This window comes from Adiantum capillus-veneris, chromosome 28, assembly GCF_014529385.1.
Source record: "Adiantum capillus-veneris isolate H3 chromosome 28, ASM1452938v2, whole genome shotgun sequence".
Classification (NCBI taxonomy): Eukaryota; Viridiplantae; Streptophyta; class Polypodiopsida; order Polypodiales; family Pteridaceae; genus Adiantum; species Adiantum capillus-veneris.
In genome coordinates, this window is record NC_140958.1 from 111,864,986 (window position 1) to 111,886,720 (window position 21,735).

Here is a 21,735-nt window from a genome sequence, read left to right on the forward strand (position 1 = left end):
TGCCATGCAATCAGAATATGATGCACTTATAGAAAATGACACATGGAATTTATGTGATTTGCCTCTTAGCAAAAAGGCCATTGGTATGAAATGGGTTTACAAGTTGAAACGCAAGCGGGATGGTGAGAATGATCGTCATAAGGCTCGACTTGTTGCAAAGGGTTATGCACAGCAAAAAGGTATTGATTATGAAGAGACTTTTGCTCCCACTTTTTGTATGACTACTGTGAATTTTCTATGTGCATTGGCAGCTCATTTTGGTTGCGATGTACATCAATCAGACATTGTTATTGCTTTCTTGAATGGTGACATATTTAAGGAAGTTTATGTAACGCAGCCTCACGGTATTGTCATAAAAGGACAAGAGGACAAAGTGTGCAAATGTAAGAAGACTTTGTATCGGTTGAAGCAACCTCCTCATGCTTGGTATGAGAAATCTGACACTCATTTAGTTAAACGAGGCTTTCGTAACAGTCCAACAGAAAGCACATTGTATGTAAAGCGTGAGGGTGATGTACTTCTCATTGTGGTTCTTTATGTTGATGATTTGTTGATCACTGGACCAAATGAGAGACATATTGTTGAATTTAAGGCTGATTTGAATTCTACTTTCAAGATGAAAGATTTGGGGTTGTTGCATCATTACTTGGGTATACAGTTTAAGCAGTGCTATGTAAGTTTGGACTTGAGGATTGCAAACCTATTGCCACTCCCATGGAAACAGGTTTGAAGTTAAGTCTACATGATGCTGGCAATGCTAATGATGTCACTCTTTACCAAACTGTTGTTGACTTCCTCATTTATGTATGCAACACGAGGCCAGATATTCAGTTTGCAGTCTCACAGGTCAGCAGATTCATGCATAGCCCAGGGTCTAAGCATTGGCAGGCTGGCAAGAGGATTTTCCGCTACCTTAGTAGCACTTTACACCTTGGCTTGTTTTATCCCAAGGGGGGATCATTGCCGCCAGACTTACATGCTTTTTTGGACTCAGATTGGGCTGGTTGTTTTGACACGCGAGTGTCTACAAGTGGTTTTTGTTTCATGCTTGGCAGTTCATGTATATCATGGTTGAGCAAGAAGCAACCTACTGTGGCCACATCGAGTTGTAAGGCTGAGTACAGGGTAGTCTTCACAGCTATAGTTGAGTGTGTATGGCTCAGACGCCTTATGACTGATTTGGGTGTTGGATAGGACATTGCCAATACTATCTACACTGACAGTCAGAGCGCATTGGCAGTTGCGAGGAACCTAGTTTTTCATGCTCTCACAAAGCACATTGAGGTGCATTACCACTATGTCAGGGAGAGGCTCTTAGCAGGAGAGATCATCTTGGCTTATGTGCCAACACATGACAACCTTGCAGATCTTTTCACAAAGGCATTGTCTCGTGAGAAGCTTGAAGCTTTCCGCAAATCTTTGGGCTTACTCCCCTTTGTGGACTGAGCATGTCTTCAGGGCATCGCACTTCCCTTTATTCATGTGCCAGATCTCATTCACCGCATCACTCCAGGGGGGATTTGTTACCATATACATGTGGTAGTGATGTGTGTGAACACACTAGCACCGTCGGGGCATTTTTTCCCTCTTTAGGAGGTTTTTCCCCCCGAGCATTGTATATACGCCCATCACTCTAGGGCTATCTATCTTTCCATTGCACACTAAGTAACACACTCTCTATTGTGTGCCTTGAGCTTCCTTTGTCTTCTCCAGGCTGTGTGCGTTTCTTTGCAACCCTAATTCCAATAGTTTCTGGTACTTTCTCCGACTTCCTTTTTATTTTTCCTAATTATTTGTCAATTTTGAACTTTCTTTCAAAAAAATATTTTTTTATTTTTTAGTCTTTTTATGATTTTTTATATTTTTGGGGGAATTTTGATTTTTAGGAGGATTTTTGTGAATTTTCTATGAATTTTTTTAGTTTTTTTTTTTAATTTTAGAAATTTTTGTGATTTATAATTTTTTTGTGAACTTTTACTATTTTTTTGATTTTTTGTGGAATTTTTTATTTTTTTTTGTGATTTTTATTTTTTGGGAATTTTTAAGGTTTTTTTCCTAATTTTTCAGTGAATTTTATGGAATTTCTTATGGTTTTATGTATTTTTTTGTGATTTATTTTGTTTTTTCGGGACAATTTCTGAATTTTTATGATTTTCCCGTGAATTTCAAAATTTTAATGGGATTTATTATGATTTTTTCAATGAGTTTTGAATTTTTATTTAGTGTTTTACTCTTTTTATGATTTTTCTATGGATTTTTGAATTTTTTATGTGGTCTTTTTTTTATGTTTTTTTAAAAATTAGGTTTTTTATTTTTTATTCTTTTTATGATTTTTAATGTTTTTTCATTTTTATTTATAAATGCCCTTTTTTATTTTTTAATGAGTTTTTTATTTTTCTATTTGATTATTACTACTTACCTGACCGCGAGATGGCGGGGCCGACGGTTACCAGGTGATGAAAACGCACAACGCAGGAGCAGGGGCCTTGGTGCGCAGCAGATAGAGAAGGGAGGGTGGTACAACGGGTCCAGCGCCAAAAGGCAGGGCGCTGCTTGAGGCGGCTCATGAGTAGAGGAGAGAGAGCGTGTCACCTGCCTGCATGCGCGCTGCTCTGAGCTGCAGCCAACGAGGAAGAGAGATTTAAAACTTAAGAGGGAGAGTGTGGCGGCCTGGCAGTGCCTCGTCACTATGTGGCACGGCAACTTTTCCAGAGGGGATCGAGGGCTGGGGGACTAGGGGGGATGAGAGCCGTCCGATTGGGGGGGGACCTCAGTTCAAGCAATGGCGGCGCATTGAATGAAGGTGGAGCGTGAGCATTCAAGGCCCTAGAGGGTGAACTAGCCTCGCCTCAGTGAACTACGGGCCAGAAGCGTTGTTTTCTCTCCTCCCCTGCGTTCTCCCTCCCCTACGTGTCTTGCGTCAGGTCGGCCCCCAGTGCGAGCCCCTGCCGAACCTTGCCTCTGCCCGAGCCTATAGCGCCTAGTTGGGCTCCTGTGCAACACTTCCTTTAGCCCCGGCACGAGCTTGCAGCACCCGGAATAGGCCTGCGTTTCCTCCTGCTCACCATATCGTGGTTTCCCGCCTTCCATAACGACAGGCTTTGCTTCATGCAATTTAACTGGGTTCCCCTTGCTTATTACCTTATTTAAGCATTGAAGCATTGCTTATCTACGCCAGTATCATATGCTCGAGGAGACCCGTGAAGCCTTATACCCTCAGTTCTATGCATTAAGCTTAATACCATGTCTTAAGCTTTAGGAGGAGAGCATTCAATTAAGTGTCCCGCTTCAAGAAGCTCACAAATAAACAATCACGAGGGATGGAAGATGCGAGGCCGCTCTACATCAAAATTGTGCGTGACAATGGGAGAAAAACTCGTCAATGCATTGCAACGGAAGAGTGCCGGGCTAACAAAATATGTTACGAGAAGAGGGTCGACATGATGGACCATCTTCGAGATGATCATGGCACCGAGTGTGATATCCCGCTACGCAAGGGTGGTCGACCTCGAGGCATGATGAATTGGACTTCGTCAAGGGAAAACACATACGAGAAGCAATCAAAGGTGAGCTTCAAGGATGCGGCTTATAAGTTCGAGAGAAACAAATCAAAGTTTCTACAAGGGAGGGAGAAGTCCTTGCTTCGAAGATGGAATGCTTTTGATGAGAGTGAGAAGCTAGCAAAGGGATCGAAAAAAGCTTTTGTAGAAAGAGAAATGGCCAATGCATTAGGGGACTACATGAGCACAAAAGATGCACGCATGGCGGCTATACAAAAACGGATTGATGGTGGCTTCGAAATGAATGTAAGCATATATATCGCAACCATCACTTTTTATTTGTTATAAGGATTAAGTTTTTTTTTCTCTTCGCTTTCGACTCTTTTTAGAAGCGTAACCCTGGTGGAAAAATACATAAGGAAGAGGAAAACGTAGAGGACAAAAATGTAGAGGAGAAAGTTGATATTGAGCAAGCATGTACTCCGGTATTTCGCATGTAGTGTCATTATTTAAAAGACTAATTGTATGGTATGATGTTTTGGTGTTAAATGAGTTGCATGTCTTGTAGACAAATCTCACATTGGATGATGGTCATGGTCCTTTGCTTGCACCCGTGAAGCAAGAAAAAAGATATGAAATTCATAGAGGGTACTCCCGTACCGTTAGGTGCTTCCTTGCTCGAAAATTCGTTGTCCATTCAAAGAGGAAAACGGGTAAAACTTTGTTCATATAGAAATATAAATCATGCATATAGTAAATAATGTTACTTAGCTTCTCTTGATCCTCTAAAGGTTTGACATTCTCTATCATTTGTTAATGTTTGAATTTGCTTTGACATATAGTTTTGAAAGTGGATCATCGATTCACTTTAGATCTCATCGATCTAATATAATTTCGGAAGTGGACATGAAAATGCTTGAAGATATTTCTCATGCCAAAGCTTCCACAAAAACAATGAACTTGTTTATGATGTAAGTACAGCTTAGAGCTCATTTCTATGCTTTCAAAAATATTTCGTGTATTATGTAAATTTTCAACGCAATTTCTTTGTTTTTTATGGTGATAGTTGGATAGAAAACACATTGCCTAAAGAGATTTTAGACAAAGTTTGGTTCATGGATAGTTTATGGTATGACTATGTTACACTACGTTACCATGAAGACATTGGAGTTATCAAGAATTACTTGCAAGGTTTAGATACGTCTCAACATTGGTTCCTTTTTCTACCAATAGTTAGTAGGTATGATTTATTCACTTTCTTTTAGCTTGAAAGTGATGTGATGTACCTTTGGTTGTCATGCTTAATTTGTTGCATATTTATGTCTTGTTTAAGGAACCATTGGGTCCTTTATGTCATCTTCAACTATCACTTCAAAAAGCTTGACAAATATCCATGGGATTCACATGCTATCATGTACTTCAATTTGTTGCCGGATTCTAATGGCATAACCTATCTTGCTAGTGTTTATAGGTATGTATCTGGTAAGGAATATAGAGGTTAGTGGGTGAGAGTTGGATCTAAGAGCTTTCCTTGTAGGGTTCTTGAGATTCTATCTCACAATTGTTCGAATGAGGGTTTGAAAGAGTTCATGGAAAAACCAAGAAAAGGACTTTCACCACTAAAAATACCTGAGGTGTGTCAATGGCTCAAGTGTTGTACGCATGTGTTGTCATGTTGATAAGATCAATTTATATGATTTTTGAAAATTGATGCATGTCTTTAGGTTCCTCATCAACCAAATGCCCATGATTGTGGGTTTTATGTTATGGATTATATGAAGCATCTTATTGTTGGGGCCTTTGGCAAACAATCAAAGAGCTGGGTATGTAAATGTTTTTCATTGAAAAAACACTTAACTTTATGTGATGGTCTATCTTTAGTGATTTACATGGTTCACTAACTCTTTATGTTTGATGTACAGCTCACAAAGACTTGGTTCAAGCACCAATCCGTTCAAAGGCTAAAAGAGGAGCTTATAGCATGGAGAAAAAAGTCTCTAGGACTTGATGGAGTGCAAGGATGATGTGTTTTGGACACCCCATACTGGGATATCTATGTAGCATCTCATTTTTATCTCATGCGTTGGAAATTTCTTTATTATATGAAAAAATTTTGTGATGTAACTTTTGAATGATTCCTGAGAGCATGAGTTTTTTCCCTATAGTGGTGAACTAAGGGTGAACTAGGAATGAACTAGGGATGAGCATTGGTTTTGGCCTAACAAGGGTGAACTAGGGGTAATCTAAGGGTGAACTAAAAGTGAACTAAGGGTGAACTAGGGGTTGATTTGGTGTGAGCACCACAAAAATTCCTAGAGCATATTGTTACCATATACATGTGGTAGTGATGTGTGTGAACACACTAGGACCCCCGGGGCATTTTTTCCCTCTTTAGGAGGTTTTTTCCCCCGAGCATTGTATATACGCCCATCACTCTAGGGCTATCTATCTTTCCATTGCACACTAAGTAACACACTCTCTATTGTGTGCCTTGAGCTTCCTCTGTATTCTCCAAGCTATGTGCGTTTCTCTACAACCCTAATTCCAACAATTGGTATCAGAGCAGGTTGCATCCTCCCGAGCTTAGTCGCCAGCTGCTCCAGTACATGCCTGCTCACTTTCTCCGATTTCAGTGAGGTTTGGCGAGCGGCGAGTGTTCGCAAGTTTGGCGAGCTCAAATTTTTGATTTGGGTTCATTTCGGCCTCCGTTTCCACTACAAGCAGTACTGCACAAGCTATTTCGTCATTTTGTGCATAATTTCTGTCAGTGCCGTTTTTTGCATAACAAGTGCCTTATAGTATTCAACGGTTTGTGTTATATAGCACGTGTTGTTCCCGCTCCGTTTCTCCTATTTTCGGGCATTTTTCACATCAGGTGCAGCATTTACCATGGCTGACAACAACAACACAAATATGTTCAAGATGTTTGTTGTTGAGGACAGGTTGGATGGGGACAACTACCCTATGTGGGCTTATATGATGCAACATGTTCTAGTATCAAAGGGCGTTTGGAACATTGTGCAGGGCATTGATGTACGTCCTGGTTCTGAGGATGTAGGTGAAGTTGAGGATGTTGCAGGTCTTGCTACAAGGATTGTTGTTGTTAGAGTTGTTTTGCCTATGGTAGAACAAGCTCTTTGGGATGTAAAGGATGCGCAGGCTCATGCATTGATTGCGTTGTCTGTGAAGCGCACCATTGTTCCTCACATCCGTTCAGCAAAATCTGCAAAACACGCTTGGGATATTCTAGCAGGTCTTTATGCAAGCCGTAATGAGGCTAAAATTGTTTTGATGCGTAAAGAGCTGGAGTCGAAGATTATGCATGAGGAGGATGACATGGACACTTTCCTTGCTAGTGTCAAGGATATCAATGAGCACCTTATTTCTGCAGGTGAAGTCATTTCAAATAGTTCCCTTGTGCAGACTGCCCTTGATGCCTTACCAGATTCCTACCAGACATTTTCTAGTACTTGGAGACTTATGACCCAAGGAAATCCAGAAGTTGTCAAGTTTGATGCATTATGCACATTGTTGTTTCAAGAGTCACTTTCCAGAAAAAACACAACTAGTTAGCGTGCAGTTGAACAGGCTTTTATTGCTTCACAAGGAAAGGGTGGTAACAGCAATGCAGCCACTTCTTATGGTTCTGCTGTAAGTGGCAAAATTCTGTTCCTAATGCTTCTTCTGGCAGCACTTCGTCTGGCAATTCTAGTGATAAGGGAAAAAAGAAGATGCGTTGCCAGTATTGTAAAGCTAATGATCACTTGATCAAGTCGTGTCCTAAGTTGAAGGCCAAAGAGGCTAAGAAGAAAGAGGGTGGTTCCACTGCAAATGCTAGTTCCACTACAAATGCAGCCATTGTTGAGTCTTCTGGGAAAGGAGATGGTGATGCTGATGTTGATGCAGAATGGGCTTTAAGCGCACAGTGCACTTACAATCCTATTGTCCATGATGTATGCTTGTGAGTAGCTACAGATTCACATGTGTGGTATTTCGATAGTGGTGCTACACAGCACATTACCTCACATTGTGGATTGTTTACCTCTCTCGAGTCTGTCCCTCATGGGAATTCAGTCGCTTGTGCCAACAATGCCTCTTATCCGGTTTAGGGAGTTGGAAAGAGACTTGGACTTGTAGTCAAATTTGTGGATGAGAAATGTACAGTTCATGATCTCAGTTTGGTGATGAAATTGTTGCATCAGGCCTTTTGTGCCGTGGGATGTATAAGCTCACTTTGTATGACAAGTGTGGACAAAATATTGCAAATGCTGTTGCAGATTCAAGGGCTATTTCAGATGCAAAACTTTGGCATGCATGTTTTGGTCATCTGAATTTTTCCAGTTTGAAGCGAAGTCCGGAGTTTTTATGTGCTTCAAACAATTTCTGGCTATGGCTGAAAATGTCTCGAAATGTACTATGGGCACCCTCCATTCCGATCGAGGGGGGGAGTATATGTCTCATGAATTTAATGCATTTTTGGCTAGACGTGGGATAAAACACCAATGTACAGTGCCTTATACACCTCAGCAAAATGGTGTTGCTGAGAGGAAAAACAGGTCACGGACGGACATGGCACGATGTATGGTCAAAAGTCAAGCTTTGCCGCATTCTTTTTGGCTTGAGGCCATCATGTGTGCCACTTATGTACTTAATTGGTGTCCTACAAAAGCTTTGCATTCTATTACTCCATATGAAGCATGGCATGATAGAAAGCCTTCTATTAAGCACATGCATGTTTTTAGTTGTTTGGCATATGCTTTGGTGCCACAAACACAACGCACAAAATTGAATGATAAGGCTGTCAAATGTGTTTTTTTTTGTTATAGTGTTGAAAGCAAAGGTTATAGGTTATATCATCCGCAAACAAAGCGTATTCTGGTTTCACGGGATGTAGTGTTTATGAAAGATTCTATTCAGACCTTGTTGTCATGTACTAGAGACAGTAATGTAAGCTCACAGGAAATTTATGACACTTTGTTGCCTCTTTTCAGTGGTGGAAATACAAATGTAATTTCCAATGAGTCAAATGTATAACCTATGGGGGTTTCTGAAAATGTTACAGATCAGCCTATTACTCATGCAGATGTACATGATGTACTTGATGAGTAAAGGGCTGAAAATGAGCAAGCTAGAGGTATGCCAAAATGGCTGGTGCACACTTTGCATGACAGTAAATTGGATGCACCTTTGTCTAGTCGTACTCGTTCAGGCTCTCGCCATGCATCTTATACATCAGATTGTTATGCTTTGGCTGTGTCTAGTTTACATGATGTTGAGGAGCTTCTGTCTTTTGATGAAGCACAAAATTCAAAAAATTGGATGGATGCCATGCAATCAGAATATAATGCACTTATAGAAAATGACACATGGAATTTATGTGATTTGCCTCCTGGCGAAAAGGCCATTGTGTACGAAATGGGTTTACAAGTTGAAACCCAAGCCAGATGGTGAGATTGATCACCATAAGGCTTGACTTGTTATAAAGGGTTATGCACAGCAAAAAGGAATTGATTATGAAGAGACTTTTACTCCCACTTGTCGTATGACTACTGTGCGTTTTCTATGTGCATTGGCAGCTCATTTTGGTTGGGATGTACATCAATCAGACATTGTTACTGCTTTCTTGAATGGTGACATATTTGAGGAAGTTTATGTAACGCAGCCTCGCGGTTTTGTCATAAAAGGACAAGAGGACAAAGTGTGCAAATGTAAGAAGGCTTTGTATGGGTTGAAGCAATCTCCTTGTGCTTGGTATGAGAAAGCTGACACTCATTTAGTTAACCGAGGCTTTCGTAACAGTCCAACAAAAAGCACATTGTATGTAAAGAGTGAGGGTGATGTACTTCTCATTGTGGTTCTTTATGTTAATGATTTGTTGATCACTGGACCAAATGAGAGACATATTGCTGAATTTAAGGCTGATTTGAATGCTACTTTCAAGATGAAAGATTTGGGGCCGTTGCATCATTACTTGGGTATACAGTTTAAGCAATGTGATGGTGGTATTGCGTTGTGTCATAAAAGTTACATAGAGACATTGCTATGTAAGTTTGGACTTGAGGATTCCAAACCTATTGCCACTGCCATGGAAACAGGTTTGAAGTTAAGTCTACATGATGCTGGCAATCCTGTTGATGTCACTCTTTACCAAACTGTTGTTGGCTGCCTCATTTATGTATGCAACACGAGGCTAGATATTCAGTTTGCAGTCTCACAGGTCAGCAGATTCATGCATAGCCTAGGGTCTATGCATTGGCAAGCTGTCAAGATGAGTTTCCGCTACCTTAGTGGCATTTTACACCTTGGCTTGTTTTTTCCCAAGGGGGGATCATTGCCGCCAGACTTACATGCTTTTTTAGACTCAGATTAGGCTGGTTGTTTTGACACGCGAGTGTCCACAAGTGGTTTTTGTTTCATTCTTGGAAATTCATGTATATCATGGTTGAGCAAGAAGCAACCTACTATGGCCACTTCGAGTTGTGAGGCTGAGTACAGGCCAGTCTTCACAGCTACGGTTGAGTGTGTATGGCTCAGACGCCTTATGGCTGATTTGGGTGTTGGAGAGGACAATGCCAACACTATCTACACTGACAGTCAGCCATGGGCAGTTGCAAGGAACCCAGTTTTCCATGCTCGCACAAAGCACATTGAGGTGCATTACCACTATGTCTGGGAGAGGCTCTTAGCAAGAGAGATCAGCTTGGCTTATGTGCCAACACAGGACAACCTTGCAGAGCTTTTCACAAAGGCATTGTCTCGTGAGAAGCTTGAAGCTTTTCTCAAAGCTTTGGGCTTACTCGCCTTTGTATACTGATCATGTCCTCAGGGCATGGCACTTCCCTTTACTCATGTGCCAGCTCTCGTTCACTGCATCACTCCAGGGGGGATTTGTTACCATATACATGTGGTAGTGATGTGTGTGAACACACGAGGACCACCGGGGCATTTTTTCCCTCTTTAGGAGGTTTTTTCCCCCGAGCGTTGTATATACACCCATCACTCTAGGGCTATCTATCTTTCCATTGCACACTAAGTAACACACTCTCTGTTGTGTGCCTTGAGCTTCCTTTGTCTTCTCCAAGCTGTGTGAGTTTCTCTTCAACCCTAATTCCAACACATACCATATTGCAAACCAAATGTAAATTCATATATTGAGTGGAAGAGTATCAAGACAAGTGTAACTAGAAGTGAAATAGACATAAAATTAAACCAAATAATATACATGACCAAAATGGATCCATCATACGAGAACAAGCCTCCATTGGGATGCAAACACATTACGGAGAACTTTACCATTGTCTTGAACCATTGTAAAGTCTCTCTCATCTGTTGGGGTTTCTCTCGATGTACAAGAAATAATCCTTCATACTACATTTGTTGGGATATCACATATTCTCACATATTTATCTATTAGGTAGGTCTCTCCATCCTGAAGGGTATGTTGTGACAATAAAGGCAATAATGCATGGCAAGTTGCACATGTAATGGTAACCCTAGGGTCAACCATGAATGTTTTGGTGCAACAATGTGAACACCAAATTCGTGGTGTCTCATGAAATCAAACTCGAGACCTGCCACATTGATGTTTCCTTCGCAATATACCAGTTACGTGAGCTCGCTTTGTTGGTTGGGATGTCCCTGCTTCATAAACCTCTATATTTGGCTCCACTTCTTGTGGCCTCTTCCCATGCCCAAGTCTTGTTTGAGTCACATGTGCTTGTATTTGCCGTATACTTCCTCTCATAGGCATCTCAATCGCCTTCGGTGGTGAGGTATTTAGTAAGGTATCCTTGCAAATGTTGAGTTCACGTAACTAGACTGCTTTTTGAGCCGGATCATTGTCCTTCAAGCCTTCTTCAATCCTTGTAAGTATGCTTCTGACCTCGCTTACACATGTCAAGACCTCATTATCATCAACCCCATCCTCAATTGAGTTTCCTGCGAAATATTCATTGATATCTTCTGTGTTCTAGAGATCTTTATCAATGGCATGCTCATTATCCACAGTTGGAATGAAGGGATACAAGTGTGGAAAGTACTTTTTTATGATTAGGTGAAGTGCATATAGGTGTTTACACCCGCTTGCCCAATCTGGGCAATCACAGTAGTTGCATTGCATGCTCACATGATGCCAGTGGCTTGTATTAGAAATACTTCAAACCTTGAATAATAGTGTCATCTCATTCACAATTTCACCCCTAGTTCACCTTAATGCAGCTTGATTTGGTCCCTAGTTCACCCCTAGTTCACAATTAGATCACCCCTAGCTCACCCAAATTTCCTCCCGAGTTCACCCTTTGTGCACCCTTAGCTCACCCCTGGGTCACCCCTTATGCCTAGTTTGTATCACAAATGGAGGCTTCGTTATCATGTAATTTCCATTACTTTAGTTCAAGACTCGGCTCCTTATATTTTGTAGCAATTCCTCGTTACCATTTGAGCCTTTTACCCCTACAATAATTGGTCTATCATTGTCATGTAATTTGCATTACCTTAGTTCAAGACTCGGCTCATTATAGTTTGTAGCAATTCCTCGTTACCATTTGAGCCTTTTACCCCTAAAATAATTGGTCTATCGTTGTCATGTAATTTGCATTACCTTAGTTCAAGACTCGGCTCCTTATATTTTATAGCAATTCCTCATTATCATTTGAGCCTTTTACCCCTACAATAATCGGTCTATCATTTTGTGTTGATCACCCCATTTCTTGCAAGGTTGATCTTCACTCTTAGAGAATTAGAATCAATCTTAACACATCATTTCTTTCATGCTCACACATTATTTTTTACATCATAACGCATCATTTCTCACATCCTAACACATTATTTCTCACATAGCAAGAGTAGATGCACAGAGAGACATATTGGAGGAACCAAGATGGATTATATTGCACTATTCTCTCATAAGATCTCAAAAGTTACATCACAAAAGTTTTTCATATAATAAACGATTTCCAACGCATGAGATGAAAAAGAGATGCTACATAGATATCCTAGTATGGGGTGTCCAAAACACATCATCCTTGCACTCCATCAAGTCCTAGAGACTTTTTGCTCCATGCTATAAGCTCCTCTTTTAGCCTTTGAATGGATTGGTGCTTGAACCAAGTCTTTGTGAGTTGTACATCAAACATAGAGAGTTAGTGAACCATGTAAATCACTAAAGATAGACCATCACATAAAGTTAAGTGTTTTTTCAATGAAAAACATTTACATACCCAGCTCTTTGATCGTTTGCCAAAGGCCCCAGCAATAAGATGCTTCATATAAGCCATAGCATAAAACCCACAATCATGGGCATTCGGTTGACGAGGAACCTAAAGACATGCATCAATTTTCAAAAATCATATAAATTGATCTTATCAACATGTCAACACATGCGTAAAACACTTGAGCCGTTGACACACCTCAGGTATTTTTAGTGGTGAAAGTCCTTTTCTTGGTTTTTCCATGAACTCTTTCAAACCCTCATTCGAACAATTGTGAGATAGAATCTCAAGAACCCTACAAGGAAAGCTCTTAGATCCAACTCTCACCCAATAACCTATATATTCCTTTCCAGATACATACCTACAAACACTAGCAAGATAGGTTATGCCATTAGAATCCGGCAACAAATTGAAGTACATGATAGCATGTGAATCCCATGGATATTTGTCAAGCTTTTTGAAGTGATAGTTGAAGATGACATAAAGGACCCAATGGTTCCTTAAACAAGACATAAATATGCAACAAATTAAGCATGGCAACCAAAGGTACATCACATCACTTTCAAGCTAAAAGAAAGTGAATAAATCATACCTACTAACTATTGGTAGAAAAAGGAACCAATGTTGAGACGTATCTAAACCTTGCAAGTAATTCTTGATAACTCCAATGTCTTCATGGTGACGTAGTGTAACATAGTCATACCATAAACTATCCATGAACCAAATTTTGTCTAAAATCTCTTTAGGCAATGTGTTTTCTATCCAACTATCAAAGACATTGCGTTGAAAACTTACATAATACACGAAATATTTTTGAAAACATAGAAATGAGCTCTAAGCTATACTTACGTCATAAACAAGTTCATTGTTTTTGTGGAAGATTTGGCATGAGAAATATCTTCAAGAATTTTCATGTCCACTTCCAAAATTATATTAGATCGATGAGATCTAAAGTGAATCGATGATCCACTTTCAAAACTATATGTCAAAGCAAATTCAAACATTAACAAATGATAGAGAATGTCAAACCTTTAGAGAATGGTAATATTCACCTTGCTTTTATGGACTCATTGCCATTACTACTACTTGCTTCCAAGTTAATTCCCCCGTTGCTTATCACCAAAGAAAGTGGCATGTCGCCTTTGCAAAGAGGACAGTCACTAATCATTTGGATTTGCTTTGACAAACCAATGGTCACCCAAATCTAAAGTATATTGACAAGATCAAGAGAAGCTAAGTAACATTATTTACTATATGCATGATTTATATTTCTACATGAATGGACAACGAATTTTCAAGCAAGGAAGTACCTAACGGTACGGGAGTACCCTCTATGAATTTCATTTTATTTCCTTGCTTCACGGGTGCAAGAAAAGGACCATGACCATCATCCAATGTGAGATTTGTCTACAAGACATGCAACTCATTTAACACCAAAACATCATACCATACAATTATTCCTTTAAATAACGACACTACATGCAACATCCCGGAGTACATGCTTGCTCAATATCAACTTTCTCCTCTACTTTTTTTTCCTCTATGTTTTCCTCTTCCTTATGTATTTTTCCACCAGGGTTACGCTTCTAAAAAGAGTCGAAAGCGCATAGAAAAAAAAAACTTAATCCTTATAACAAATAAAAAGTGATGGTTGCGATATATATGCTTACATTCATTTCAAATCCACCATCAATCCGTTTTTGTATAGCCGCCATGCGTGCATATTTTGTACTCATGTAGTCCCCTAATGCATTAGACATTTCTCTTTCTACAAAAGCTTTTTTCGATCCCTTTGCTAGCTTCTCACTCTCATCAAAATTATTCCATCTTCAAAGCAAGGACTTCTCCCTCCCTTGTAAAAACTTTGATTTGTTTCTCTCGAACTTATAAGCCCCATCCTTGAAGCGCACCTTTGATTGCTTCTCGTATGTGTTTGCCCTTGACGAAGTCTGATTCATCATGCCTCGAGGTCGACCACCCTTGCGTAGCGGGATATCACACTCGGTGCCATGATCATCTCGAAGATGGTCCATCATGTCGACCCTCTTCTTGTAACATATTTTGTTAGCCCGGCACTCTTTCATTGCAATGCATTGATGAGTTTTTCTCCCATTGTCACGCACAATTTTGATGTAGAGAGGCCTAGCATCTTCCATCCTTCCTGATTGTTTATTTGTGAGCTTCTTGAAGCGGGACACTTAATTGAATGCTCTCCTCCTAGAGCTTAAGGCATGGTATTAAGTTTAACACTAGAATGGGAACAGGACACTTTTATGTCCTTGGACACTTTTGTGTCATGTTAAGTGACCATTTTGCTTGAATTATTTGAAGAGTATGAAAATGAATTTTTAGGTGCTATATATCCACAAATTTGCCTTATGAGTTGAAAAAAACTTAGCATTTTTTTTGGAGCATCGATCTCACCCATTAACCTTACTCTTGCACAACATTTTTGAACCTAAACTGTGTGAAAAAACGGGTCCTGTTTTTGGCTTTTTTTCAATTTTTGGCAACTATACCACTCTAAACTTCCTGTTTGTGAGGTTTAGATGGCTAGAGGTTAGGCCTTCATAGTTCTCAACATATTTTGATGCTTGTAGGGAGAGCTAAGTGTTCAAATTGAAAGTTATGACCAATTTACAAGAATTGCATAATCTTGTTTTTGGTCAAAATTAGCACTTCTTTATGATTTTTTTGGTGGCTTTCTTGATATCCAAATTCAATTTCCATTGTGTAAGTGTAATCTATAACATAAAGCTAATCTTCCTTGAGTTTTGGGGGACCTAATATGCTATATATCATAGTATATGATGATGGTTGAGTTTTTTGATTGCTGAAGAATACGATACATTTTAAGTAGCAAGTCTAACTTTCTTAATATTGCTAGTTTCTTAGGCCAATTGTGTGTATTTTATAGGTAGTAACCATATCTAATCATAGACTACAAACTTGGCTAGATATTGAGTAGTTTCTATGGGTTTCTAGAGGTCATAATGCTAAACCCAGTTTTTTCATGTTTGCTGTATTTAGCACTTTATCATTGCTTCCAAGGTTCCAATTGTAAGAGATCCATTATACTTTTGACATGCTCCATGACTCCTTTTGAATCCAAAGGCCCAAAGAGAACTAAGAAAACATGTATATAGTATTTGTATTGAGCGTGACTATAGAAACTTTGATGATAGGTCCGCAGAATGTAAAAAATGCAACTTTTTTGTACCTTTTTTTTTGCCCAAAACAAAATTAGTGAGGTAAACACAACCATATGTTTTGGTCACCAACCCATTGAAGTTAATGGGGCATTTTATCTCATGTCCTACAAAAATCGCCACTCTTATTTATATGCAATCAACCGTAAGAAATTGCTGTTTTAGGAAAAATGCACTGGTCCATCAACTTTGGAGGCTTGTAGTGACCAAGGGATGAGAAAAATTACAAGTCTCTCATTTTTTCCATATGTAGTAGTTATTGAACTATAAGCTCATGAAAGGATTTTTCAAAATGAGTGGATCTACTATGGTTTTGGAATTTTTTCCCAAAACCCTGAAAGGACACTTTTATGTCCTGTTAGGTTACCATTCTAGTGTTAATGCACAGAGCTAAGGGTATAAGGCTTCACGGGTCTCCCCGAGCATATGATACTGGCATAGATAAGCAATGCTTCAATGCTTCATGCACACACATTGCTCCATGCACACACATCCAAAGTCCACAAAGACATAAATACATAAGTGAAATTATTAGTGAAATTAGTGAGGGAACACATTCGATTATGCCACAATTACACTAGCATAGGCTATCATCCCCGGCAGCGGTGCCAAATGTTGGGGGTCCCATCCTTGCAATAGCTCCAATGACCAACAAAACATTATCAATCCGGAGGGATGAGCTACCCGGCTAGGGCATGGAAACACTCAGAGGGTTAGTGAGCTAATCGTGGCAACACAAATGGTTAACTCTATGAGGTGAGCTTCACGGCCTATGGAAGAGCTAAGCCGCAATGAAGGGCAATCTCCACATCCACTTCTCTTCACCTCCAATCAACCCAATCACACACACTACGATTGCAATACGCACACAACACTAATCCTATCATGCAACACACTAATCGCAAGCACACACACATAGATCTATCGAGCACCACACTCCAATCAAACCTACATGCACACACAAGCAAAAGAGGGCAATCACACAAGATTAGAGAGGGATGAACCACTAATTATTTAAGATCTAGCTAATCTAAGCATCATAGGCAATCATAAGAAGCATAAGAGAGGCATAGTGAAAGAGAAAGAATCATTGATTAGTATTAATCAAGTCTCATGAGGAAGGAGAATCTCAAGGACTCCATAGCCACACATCTCAAGAGCTCTCACCAAAGAGTTCTCGCAACAAATGAGCTCGAGAACCCTAATTTCATTTACACACTTCCTTATGTACCTAGGGTAAAAATATGCAATGTCCGGGCGCCCAAGGCCTTTAGAGCTCCACACTTACTGAATTTGCAACCTAGGCACAGTAGCTGACCTAATCTTTACAGCTTGGAGCTCCCATTGATCCCATAACACATTAAATTATTATAATGGCTTGAAATAATTCGGTAATTTACAATACGTGACCATTTTGGGAAAACATGAAAAATGTGTAACTTCAATCTTTACTGATTCTTCACTTTGTTCTTCAATGTGCATCCGTACGTCTTCGGTCTTTAACAGTTTCTGTTAATTGACGTTGCCTTAGTTAACAACCATGCATGACTATCCCGGACTAACAGAATACTCAGGTGATGTAAACTTAATCACTATAAACATTGGTTTCTCTCAAGCATATCTATTGTCATGTCTATACATGCAGGGCTTCAAACAAGTGAATACAAAGCATGTGTCACATGTCGATCTAGACTTCATGCACATCGGGTGCCCTCACTAAAGAAGCAAATCTATGAGGTCATCAAGCGCATCTTCCAGAGAATCACGAGTTATGCGATGGTTTTTTGGGAAGAGATCCACCGAGGATGTCTGCTTGAGCATGGCTAAAGCAAAACGAGATGTGTGATGATGGTTTTCCACCAAGGATGAAGAGACTCTCTCTATAATACGAGTCACCTTATTGGTCGAGACTCATGATCAATCACTTGCTCGATCAAATGCACATATTCAAGAATGTGGGTAATTTGATGTGGGACCATCTCATCGGCAAGAAGGATAGTTTGGGGGCCAGAATTGACCTTAGAAATGTGGATCGTATGGAGAAATATTGGCCGCAGACATCACCCGATGGATCGATAAAACTCCCTAAAGCGCCATGGATTTTGATAGCAGTAGGCCAAGAATGCACAGTAAAAGAGATCATTCGATCCCTTCGGACATCCACTAGTGTAATGTACTCGCTCCGAACATGTTTCAGTAAAGAAGGGAAGCTTACTAGTTTGAAGTTACACGACTAGCATAAAATGTGTCAGGTATGTTTGAAGTGGAATACATCATATTGGAATTGTGTAACATATCCGTGTGTGGAATTTAATATCATTGCTAGACGTGTTTTGCAGTTTATTTTACCGATGGCCATTGAAGGATGTTTGTCCCTGACGTCCGTACCACAATCTACAAACTTGCAAAGTTGGTGCAATGGATCTCACAAAAGGACATTCATGTAGATTGCATACCATTCGCCAAACTAAACACTGCGGAGGTCGTATGCATGTTTGAGAAACATTTTCTTACTACCATGCTAGCCATTCAAGTACATCTTCTTGGTTACTTGGATAAATGTAAAAAGATTCTAACTATATTCTGCTATGATCACCTTTGTTGATATTGGCTCATTTCCCTCTAGTAGGATTGACTCTAAATTATGGGCTTTAACATGATCTAATAAATGAAGCTTTGGTACAATGATGATCCTATTAGATGAGTAGCTAACATTCCCCCCCTCCTTGCATGTGTCGTCCGTGACACAACTACTTAGGGTGCTAAGTAGTGGTTGTGCTTGCAAGATTCAGTCCGCTTTAGGTGTTGCTCCAATCCTTGTTGGTACTTGAGCCTCTGTTCTCTATCTCCAATAGACATGAACTGCATGGTGATCCTGTTTTGTGCTTAATGGCTGAGTAGCTCACAAATTGAGCTCTTAAGCTGGCGATGACCAAGCCAAAGATTTTGCTTCTGTAAGTGAAGAAGCCCGTATAATAGAACGCCTCCTAAAAGGTCTGCATGTAGTAGGAGGGTAAGAACATGACCTTAGCATAAAAACAATAGAGCACCTCCGCTGATGGTTGCTTTGAAAGTCGTAGCAAAAACCCTGATCGCCTTCAAGAAAAGACATCCAAGCAAAATTTGTGTGTTTCACTCGATAGAATGTCTGTAAACATGTGAGAAGCATCTTTGAGATTTTGACCAACATAATGCAGGCCAAGTCTCGTATCCCACGGAAGAGCAGTATCGTGGATGAGAGATTCTCCACCATATAATATTTAATTGGATTTCCATTTGATGGTGGTGGGAACCATGGGTAATTGAGCCACGTGCGTTGCTTTTGCTTGGTGATGGGATTCTTTTTCCAGTTGCAAACCCTTGGGACTGGGCAATACACTAGATCTTGCTTGATGTCTATTGGTGCATTGATGTAGAGAATGAGATACCTTGGGTGCCGGTTCAACCAAATGTCGTGCCATTTAGGATGTACCATTGTGGAATTGTCAACGAGATCCTTGAGTAGCCTTTCTTTGATTCATAGCACCACAAACTTGATTAGCGAGTAGGGGACATCTTGTTGATGCCACTCTTCATTGAGATTGTCCATTGTAAGGATATTTACATTGATGGTATGAAGAATACTCTCCTCCCAATGCATGGAATCCTTCCACACTTGCTTCCTTTCTTCTTCTACTTTGTTTTTAAGCAAGGCCTCCTCTTCTATTTTCAGAGTTGTCATAGGTGCAGAGGGGCCAAATTCCTCTTGTGTAATCACAATCTTGCAAAGACTTGCTTTTCTGGTTGGTACATCTTCAAAACTCATGAACTGCAAAGTGTTTGTATCTCCCATTGCATTCTCCAGTTGGTCCTCCCCCAAAGTAGATGCTTGAGTTTTGATTCTCCCTTAAGCTTTCCTAAGGTCTTCCTTGAGATGCTCTATCTCCTTTTGATATCCTCTTTCACTTTGGATAAATCTAATGGAGAGATCGCGGTCTTGCATTTGCTCGAGCTTGATTTTTGTTTCCAGTTCTTTAGTGTTTTGCTCAAGTTCTTTGTAGGCTTCATCAATACTTTTCAATGTGGCCATAGTGGGGTTTGTTTGCAACTAATTAAGTAGCCGAGTCTGCTCTTGGAATCTAGACTCTGACTGTGCTAATTAGGCATTGGCTACATCCAGTTGGACCTGTACTTTTTGAGCCAAGGAGCTTGTATTTTGTAGGGTTGTGGTTACCTCTTTCAAATGCTTCTAAGACTGCTATGTCTACTTCAGATTTTGCAATTATTTCTTTCATTTTCTTGTTGGTTGGATGTCTCCATTGCCTTGTTAAATGCCTCATTGAAAGATTCCGCTATCCCAAGGCTCATAATTGTGAGCTTTAAATGCTGCTAGGGATGATGGAGCTACTGGTGTGTCGAGCATAAACTTCATCTTTCATTCTAAACTTTGCAATTTATAAGATGTCACATGGTAGCAACATGCTTCATTAGGTTCTAATGGGGCTTTCGAACTAAAACCTCATTGTTTGGAAAATATCTGGACAAGCAAGGCAAAGAGGAAAAAGACCCAAAGCCCCCCCCAAATACCCAACAAAGATAGTATAAAAAGTGCAATAGGTACCCCAGACCCGATGAGATTGATGCAATCTAGGAAGAAAATAGTGTGCTGAGTGTCTTCTGCTAGGGGGCATTGGAGTGGTTGGGATATAAATGAACAATCACAAACAACAAACACAGTATGAACACTAATATGATGACAAATGATAACAAAGTGATATAGAGAATGATTTTGAGACCTAACACATGCGTAACACGTTGGAGAGGGGGAATAGGGAACACACCCAGCACAAATGTTTTCCTCTCTATAGCCCAGGGATTCCACAACACCCCTAACCTCTCTATTAACAGCTTCATTGGCTAATTTTCATGAACAATTCCACTTTAGCATACCGGACAACTGCCTCACACCTTGCAAAAAAACACCTTTCAGCACAAACACACTCACACTACTCAACTCACCCTTTCCAACTCACAAGACACTCCAATTCTGCCCTCTTAGTGACACCCTTCAAGCTGCAGGCAAACCCTCTGCAAACACTGGCAAGTACACAAAGAGAAAGAGAAAAGGAGGGGGATGGGAGAAGCAACACAAGAAGTAGGGGCAAATATTTGGTATTATTGCATAGGGAGATAGTACAATCAAGTATGCAGCTCCAATGGCAAGCTTACAATACACAAGCTTGAAAAACTCCAATCACTCTCTCTGGAAAAAAATCCCTCTTGGTCAAAAGACCCAAAAAATGAATGTCTATGCCCTTTTATAAGGCTTGGCTAAGGCTGAAAATGAAAAACACAAGAGCTATCTAGCTCATACAATTAATTGGAGCTTCCTTTAGAAATCTCGTTGCATGGCCACCACTTGGCACTTTCTTGGTGTTTTGTATCTGCATGGTGCCTCTATGCTTTGTCCGCTCAATTTGCCAACCTTGTATTTGCTCTTATGGATACCTCTTGGATAGGCTCTCTCCTTCTTGCTTGCCCTTTTAGGCGTTTGAACTTCTTCTTATCTCCCATGGTCGGGATAGGTCTCTTGGACAGCTCCTTGAAGCTTCCAAACTCTCTCTCTCTCTCTCTCTCTCTCTCTCTCTCTCTCTCTCTCTCTCTCTCTCTCTCTCTCTCTCTCTGCAGGGCCCCTCTCCTCCATGAGCAATAGCGATGTTGCTATTGGGGGAGGGGGGGCACTCACTTTGCCTTCAAAAAAAGGGGGGCCGGCGTGTGGGAAACCACCCTACTCAAGCCACGTCACCACTGTGACACCACCCGTTAGCGCACCACCGG

The 21,735-nt window shown here is 40.3% G+C and overlaps 2 pseudogenes; one reads left to right on the top strand and one right to left on the bottom strand.

Moving 5' to 3' along the window:
* Nucleotides 1-3,363: 3,363 nt before the first annotated feature.
* LOC147421106 (uncharacterized) lies at nt 3,364-4,000 on the top strand (annotated as a pseudogene).
* A 9,757-nt stretch (nt 4,001-13,757) lies between these two features.
* Nucleotides 13,758-14,865, bottom strand: LOC147421107 (uncharacterized; annotated as a pseudogene).
* Nucleotides 14,866-21,735: the final 6,870 nt, after the last annotated feature.